We start from the raw sequence: 7,279 nt of genomic DNA on the forward strand, positions 1-7,279 counted from the left end.
GGCGTGCTTCGAGTTTGAAATGACCTGCAAATCTTTGTGACTTAGTTTCTTAAAATTCAAGCATGCAGCTGAACATTCAGCCGTCTCTCTTGGACCTTGGGAAATTCCTCACCCCTTTTTGCCTGTCTCGTAGTGCTCCTGCCTCTGGCTCGCTGGTATATCTGACAGGAGAAATTTTTGAGCTGTTGTGTTAAGATGAAGACTTACTATATCAATATAAACAAATATATAAAAAAAATTATAAATATATATACTAAAGACCAAATATTAAGATTTATTTGTCCCTCATATTGCTCAACCCTCTGCTGTTTTTCTCTCTTTGGGAGGATTTATTTCTCCCCCTGCCTGCAGTGTGCTAAGTCTCCTCCCGTACTCGGGTCCACACTCTGCACAGCCACCGGCGCCAGAGCTGGAGCCGGCACAGTTATGTCCTACAATCTGGAATCACCAAAACTTCTGCTTTCCACAGTGTGTGAACTAAGAGCGGGGGATAGCATTGCTGGCTGAGCTGGCATCACATTTAAATCCAGCTTTCAAAGCAGTATTATTTTCATATTAAAATGTAAATAATACAGGACAGTAATTATTCAGCAGCATATAAACACAGTCTAGTTTTGCTTTTTACATTCTTCTCATCCATCTTACAGTGATATACTGAAATTGCCAAAATGAGGTGTGATTTGCAACCATAATTCTGTTGCCAGTTTAAGCAGCCCTTCAGCTGGAGTTACAGGTGCTGCTCTCCTAAGACTGAGAGCTAGATATTGACTCACATCAGCTGATAAAATGGCTCAAAATTTAGGTCCTTGCACCTTGCAAAAATCTGACAGCACTCATCATGAGAGCGGAGGGATGGGCATCGGGGAAGCAAGGGGATGCTGGACCAGCCTGGGACCGGCGCACTCGGTGCTCTGTTCTTTTTAACACTTCATGCCCTCAAAGCCTGGCCATGCGGAGTATTCCAGATCAAATTGCACACTTCCTTGGTAGAAACAGCTGGATTTGCCAAAGGATAAAGGAAAATGTTTTCCATTAACACATCTAACACCCCCATTAGTGCATTGTCGGTTGTACGAGAGTGCTAATGAGATTTCACTCTGACACCATAGGAGGAGAGGCAATAATTGGGGTATGTTTCATTTTCATGGCTGGAGTGGCTGAACAGCAGCTATCTTATGTGGAAGCAAGGAAGAAATTAGTTAATACTTGAGTGACTATTAGATGGCTGCTGACAGATGCCAAAGGAGGTGAAAATGAGCAGTTCTGTGGCAGCAGCGCTGCTTTGGGTGTCCAAAATTGGACACAGGCATGGAGGTGGGCACAGGCACAGAGAATGAAGGTATGTCTGGGTGTGCTAAAGCAATCTTAGCTCATTCCTTAATTCCCTAAAGATTTTGCTGTGCTGTGCCCTTACCCAGGGGGTACCCAGCTGGCTGAAGGTAGCTCTGAGGAGATGTTCCCTTCCAGGGTAGGTCCCCGAGGGGGCTGAGGTGCCACTTGCCCTTTGCGCTGCCGCTGTGGTGCAGGCGCTTTGTGCCTCAGACGTGGCAGCACAGGGCGCGTCCTGGCCTCAGCCAGCCCAGGTCACCCTGCTGGTGTCTCGGCACGAGTCATGGGTGCTCCTCATCCTGCTGCTGGGACCCCTGATGCCGGGTGAGGGAGATGGGCTCTGCAGCTGTGGCTCCCCCCAGCCGCCCTGCGCTCCCCTGCGAGAGCTGCCCAGGGATGTGCTGGGAAGCCTTCCTGGTGGAAGGCAGCGATGGAGGGAAATATTTCTCATCTTAGCTAATGAGAAAAGGGAAAAATAAGGTGAGTGAATGTTTTATTTAATGGACGATTTAATTGCTGACATCTGTGATAAAAGCTGGTTTTTTCCAAACTGGAATTTGTGTCTATCTCAGGATGAAGCAGGGATGTGGGGGCAAATTCTTTGGAGAGTCCTTTTGAGTCCCATCCAAGGAGGATAGGGAATGAAATGTGGCACATGTTAAACATGTAAATGAGGTACTGATTTACTGATTTATCTGTTTCTCGCATGAGATCTTCTTTGGCTGCATCAAAATTACTGTATTATTTATAAGCCTTAAACATTTAAAATTAGATGTGTGGTTTTAAAACAAAACATCAAAACCTTCATGCAAACCACATTGTTTCAATAAGAAATTAGATTAAAAAAAGCGAATTCAAAATGTTTCTGTGCTGGATCAAACCTGCACCTCATGTGGTTCACATCCACATTGGATCCATTCTGTAGGACTGGGTTCTCTTTGCAATGATTTGCAACAGCGAACTCAAAATAAACAGATCTGGTTTCATTCATGGAATATTTCCTTGTTATTGAAAAGCATCATTTTCTGCACTGTCCCTTGACATTTCTTGGGGAAATCCTGGAGACTCACAGCTCATCTGAGGCACCAGGACATCGTGCTGGAGCCAGCAGTGCACGATGCACAGAGGCAGCTGCTCTCCCCACCACGCTGCTGACGGCTCGGGAGCTGCCGCTTCGCTCTCTGCGGGCTGTGGCCATCTCCCGGGTGGCAAAGCACGTTCCCCAAGGTAGCTGGCCCTCGCCGAGCCATGCGATAAAGGATTGGAGGAATCTGTGGAGCAGGGCTCACTGCCGCTCCCATTTCATCCCAGGGAGATAGCGTTGACTAGCATGGCAGTGCTCTGCCACCCTCTCCAAAGACATTGCTCTGGGCTAACGGAGAGCCTGTCTCATCCTCCGTGTTGTGCAGTCACCGTGACACGCTATGGCTGAAGTCATTCATGAGAAATGCAGTAAATCTGCCCTGGAAGGATAAACCAGCAAATAGCATGCTGCAGCTCGAACACCAGCAACCTCTCGGCCCCTCTGCAAACCCCTGCATCTGGAGAAGACGTGCAGATGTTTGCAGTCCACAGACCCCAACATCACCTTCTCCCTTTCCAAAAGCAAGACAAAGTGTAAGAACAGCTGCAGGCAGCACCCTGCCGATTTGCTCGCTTGCAGGGCATTGGCCTGCCTTTCCAACTCCAGGCTAGAGCTGCAACCTGGTGATGCGAATTAAAGGTCTGGGGCTGCCATGGTCGCTACTTTTGTGAAGCAGTGCGAATCATGCCTCGGAGCATTATGGAATCCTGGATTTAGTTGTACCACAACTTCCAGCTTCTGGCTATTTGTGCAACTAGTGTGTTCTTCAAACAGGGGAAAAAATGCTGATGTCTCTCACTTACCCACAGGGGCCGTTGCCCCAGCATCATCACCCCATAAACATGTCAACAGCGAAATGCAAACCAAATTGCAGTAGAGAAGCGCAACCATAGTCAGAATCACATCAGCCAGTTTGCCACTTAATCTGTAATTACACTTGCAACAAGAAGTTGAGAGAGGATGAAGGACACCAAGGCTCTACATCATGGGACCAGGCTTGACACAGCGAGGAGGTGTGTTGTGAGCCGTGCTGCATCTGCTCTGAGTCACGCTGCGGCGGTTAACGTGCCCCAAACCAGTAACTTCCTCCCCGTGAGGTTGGGAAGGACCAACACCCCATCTGACGGAGTGGTCACGGGGCTTGCCCGGTGCCAGGCACGGGGTTGGCATCACCCACACTGGTTGGGCAGTCCCACAGCCTGGTGTGAGATGGAGACAAGAGGAGCGGCAACGGCACTGAGCCATCCCGCTGTGGTGGTGCAAACAGCAAGATGAAGTATCAACCCATAAAACATCGAGAGGAGCAAAGACGGAGCCGCCACTCTCCAAGCCACTGGACTGCCATCGCTGTACATCTTGTGTGCGGGTGGGTCACAGATGTCACTGCCTATTGTCATTGTGGGGGTCTCCTGTCATCCTCTTCCCACTGATCCTGATGTTTGTTTTTTTTTCACTCCCAGCTTTGTGGTGTCTATGAATCAGCGTTACCCTCTACAGCTCTTCCCCTCCATCCTTCTCAGCACCCACTCCACACTGGGAAAGCCAGGAACCTTACTGGAGGACAGGAAGCATTTGCTAACACCCTATTTAATGCACATTTTTCTAAAAGCAATGGAGGAGTTGAGGGGAAAAAGCAAGAATTGCAGGAATTGCTCATTTCATTTCCTGTGGTTTCATAATTCTGTTGCTTACCAATTTTGAATTTCACAAAGCCTGTGGTTTCCCAACAGCCTTCGTCTGTGGGGAGGATACATTTCAGTAGCATACTGAACTGACATGAAATCCCAAACAAAAATAATATGACAGCAATTGGCGTTCTAAGCTATGTGAGAAAGAAATATAAATACCCCGCTGGCTGCGTTTGGCCCAGACAAGGAAGCAAAGCAAAACATCCCAGTGTCAGCAGGTAACCTCTGAGGGCGAGAACCAGAGATCACCTGAAACCCTGGGTCTCCATCCCTACACAAAATGAACCCAAGCGCGGGCCAGAGCCTCACAGCCCCACCGGCCCGTAACTGATCGCTGGTTTTTGGGAGTGGAAAACACCCAATTGCACGTTTGAAAACCACCGTGTGTTTCCACTGCCTTTGGGTCCTGGCGAGGAGTGTGCTGTGGCGGGTGGCAGGACGGGAGCAGTGGGGGCTCTGGTGGGTTTTCATCCACAGGGTTTATCATCCAGGTTTGGCACTGGGACCCCCTTGCTGGGTTCCTCTGCCTCCTGATCCCCTCCAGCTGGCCCAGTCCAGCCTGGAGCATCACTCCACTCCCCCAGCAGCATGTGGCACGTCACTTCACCAGGGCACCCCCCTCACTGCCACGCATCCCCAGCAATCACAGAGATAAAGAGCAGGAGAGAAGGAGACTGGAAAAGAGGAAAATGTCTTCCTGAATAAACAGATGAGCAGGGTGCCTCTGGCATCAGCCACACGCAGATGATGTTTTACCGCCTGTGCTCACGTGGATGCAACGTCCAGACAAGGAGAAGGCTCCTGGCAGGGCAGGGTTCAAGTGCGTTCCCAAATCGCCCGAGACACAAGTGGTTGCTCTCTGCAGGGGGTGCTCCACGCCTGGGGTGGGGGCAAGCAGCCCACCGCTGCCAAAGGTGGCCGCAGCAGAGTGACAGCGTGGGAGGGGAAGGGAGCAGGGGGTGCGTCACCCTTCCCTCTTCGAGCAGCCCTCCCTGGCGTGGGAGCTGGGGCCCGTGCTGCTGGTGCTGCTGGAGCTCGGGATGGGCGAAGGCTCCACTCACAGCCTGGGCTGGCCCATTCCCATGGACTCGGAGCTTGACCCTTGTCAGAGGAGTTAAGTGGGTGCACCAGAGAGAGATTTGTCCTGTTGCAGCTTAACGGAAAGCTCAGGGATGTCAGCAGAGCGAGCCCTGCTGCTGCGGTGGCCTCGGATCAGGTCAGGGATGGATGAGCCCGTAGCGATGCTCCCCTGACCCCGGCAGCTGGAGGGGAAGCTTGTGCAACAGCGCAGTGCTGGGACGGCACGAAAACATGTCTCTAAGTGGCTCGCTGGAACGATCCACGGATCACGGTTGATTAGATACAGTAATAGCTGCTAACATCCTCCTCTGGAAACTATCGGAGGGTTAGCTTGTGTTTATTGAAAATAAACTTTCAGAGGTGAAGAGAAGCCTATTGGTGAAGAAAATATGTCTGTGCACTCAGAATTTATAGCCTGCCTCTATAAAGCTGTCCAGAATCCGCGGATCTTTCCTTCAGATACTCATGTTAAAATAATTTTCATTCTGTTAAATGAAAAGTGCTTTAAGTTTGGCAGGGCTGTGCTGCTCATGCTCTCACCACTTCATAAATAATACTTTATAATAACAGCTCAGAATAAAACAAAAAAAAAAAAAGGGGGGGGGGGAGGGGGGCCAAGGTCCGCGCTGAGCTCTCCTTGTCGGCTGTAAATACCTCTCGCCATGATGTCAGCTGCTTTGACAGAGGATCTGCCCAAATCACTACCACATGTGTAGCCAGGGGATGGGCTTTACCTGGACTTTCCACTTACTGAGTAATGTGGCTCGCAGTCCTGGCAGCGCTCTCGCATGGCTCATGGTTGCAGACTCCTCTATATTTTCCTGTTAATCAGTTACTAATATTGGACAGCGCCGTTTCACCAAATCATCTTCTATTTCCCCCACGCTTTTTCATCCTCTAAATAAAAATTACTTCACACTTTCCTGAATGTCTCCAATATGACTTAATTCAAAACACGCAGTCACGGGAAGAGGATGAGTGCTCCTCGTTCGGACGGAAACCAGGACCCACGTAAGGATGGAGCGAGACGGTCCCACCTCTGGACAGTGAAGTAAGTGTCAAGAAACAAACTCCTCACTGCAGAAGATGCATCCAACTGAGGCTTTACTGCAACAATGCAAAACCAGATCTGTGGCCTGAGACACCCTGCTCGTGTCCTCTGCTCTGCCGGCAGGCACCCGGCGTGGTGTGCGAGGGCTGGGGACGCTGGCTCCTTCGGTCAGTGGCATGGGCAGCGTCCTCGTGTTCGCAGGTGTGGAGGAGCTGGGCGGCTCCTGAGGGATAAACCAAGGGGCAGCCGTGCCCTCCCACTGTCCCTGCCGTGGCTGTCCCGCTCTGCCGCGGGCTGCGCGGGTCCTAACAGCAACACAGGGCTCTTAGGACCAATAATACTTCTAATGACCCTTGAAAATTGTTTACCAGCCCTTGAAGGAGCTGAATTAATGAAATCTGCCCAGACTTGGCCTGGGTGTGACTGAGCCCAGGGAGGGATCTGCCCCTCACCCTGCAGAGCAGCCCGGGGGCTGAACGTGACCCCCCCACTCTCTGGATGGCTTAAAGAGAACTTTTTCTCCCCGCATGGCTTTGTACCCCTGATTTTAATTAGTCTGCTCTGTGAAGTGGTTTGGGGATGCAGCTCGTATGAAAGGCACAGTAAAAAAGAGCACAGCCGAGTACTCAATAGCAGAGGGACGTGTCCACATGTGGCAGATGTTAGTCACATTGCCGAGCCCTTTGTCTGGAAGGACTCGGCCACATACACCCGGCTCTGCCATGAGGAAAGCACAGGGAGCGGCTCAGGAGCTGAGCAGGCGCTAGAAAATGGTGTATTTTGGCCAAAACTTTGAGAAATGCATGTGTAATAACCTTCACTAATGTCTGGCTGCGGCAAGCATTTCTAGCACATACCTGCCTTGAAGCAGGACCTTTAACCCGCACCTCCTCGCCCTGGCAGAGCTGATGCTCCAGCTCCCGAGCTCCCTGAGGTTCCTGCTGCTGCTTGAAGTCAATGATACTCGGCTGGGTGTTTCCCGAGTCAGGGCACGAAGACCACGGGCTCGTGGAAGGGTGGCAGCTCGTCACCCAACTACAGGCTTCG

At 50.9% G+C, this 7,279-nt stretch overlaps 1 long non-coding RNA gene across 1 annotated transcript; it reads left to right on the forward strand.

The window, feature by feature from the left end:
* Positions 1–3,284: 3,284 nt before the first annotated feature.
* LOC114015991 (uncharacterized) lies at positions 3,285–4,681 on the forward strand. The gene is made up of 2 exons (XR_003560215.2): positions 3,285–3,779; positions 3,874–4,681. It is a non-coding gene; the product is annotated as an uncharacterized LOC114015991 (long non-coding RNA).
* Positions 4,682–7,279: the final 2,598 nt, after the last annotated feature.

Source organism: Falco cherrug, chromosome 3 (assembly GCF_023634085.1).
Source record: "Falco cherrug isolate bFalChe1 chromosome 3, bFalChe1.pri, whole genome shotgun sequence".
NCBI classification, from domain to species: domain Eukaryota; kingdom Metazoa; phylum Chordata; class Aves; order Falconiformes; family Falconidae; genus Falco; species Falco cherrug.